We start from the raw sequence: 230 nt of genomic DNA on the forward strand, positions 1-230 counted from the left end.
CAGAACACCACCAAACCAGCCCTACTCCCTACCCCACACCACCCCTGACCTCACTCAGTTCTCCACCTATGATCCATACACATGTAACAACCAACTCTTAGTTGGTAATGGTAAGGGGCTTTCTATTTCTCACATTGGTCATACTTCCATTTCGTCTTCTTCTCGTTCTTTCTCTCTTTCTAATGTCTTACATGTTCCCTCCCTCACTTGTTCACTACTTTCTGTTCAGC

The sequence above is a fragment of the Macadamia integrifolia genome, chromosome 4 (genome assembly GCF_013358625.1).
Source record: "Macadamia integrifolia cultivar HAES 741 chromosome 4, SCU_Mint_v3, whole genome shotgun sequence".
NCBI lineage: Eukaryota > Viridiplantae > Streptophyta > Magnoliopsida > Proteales > Proteaceae > Macadamia > Macadamia integrifolia.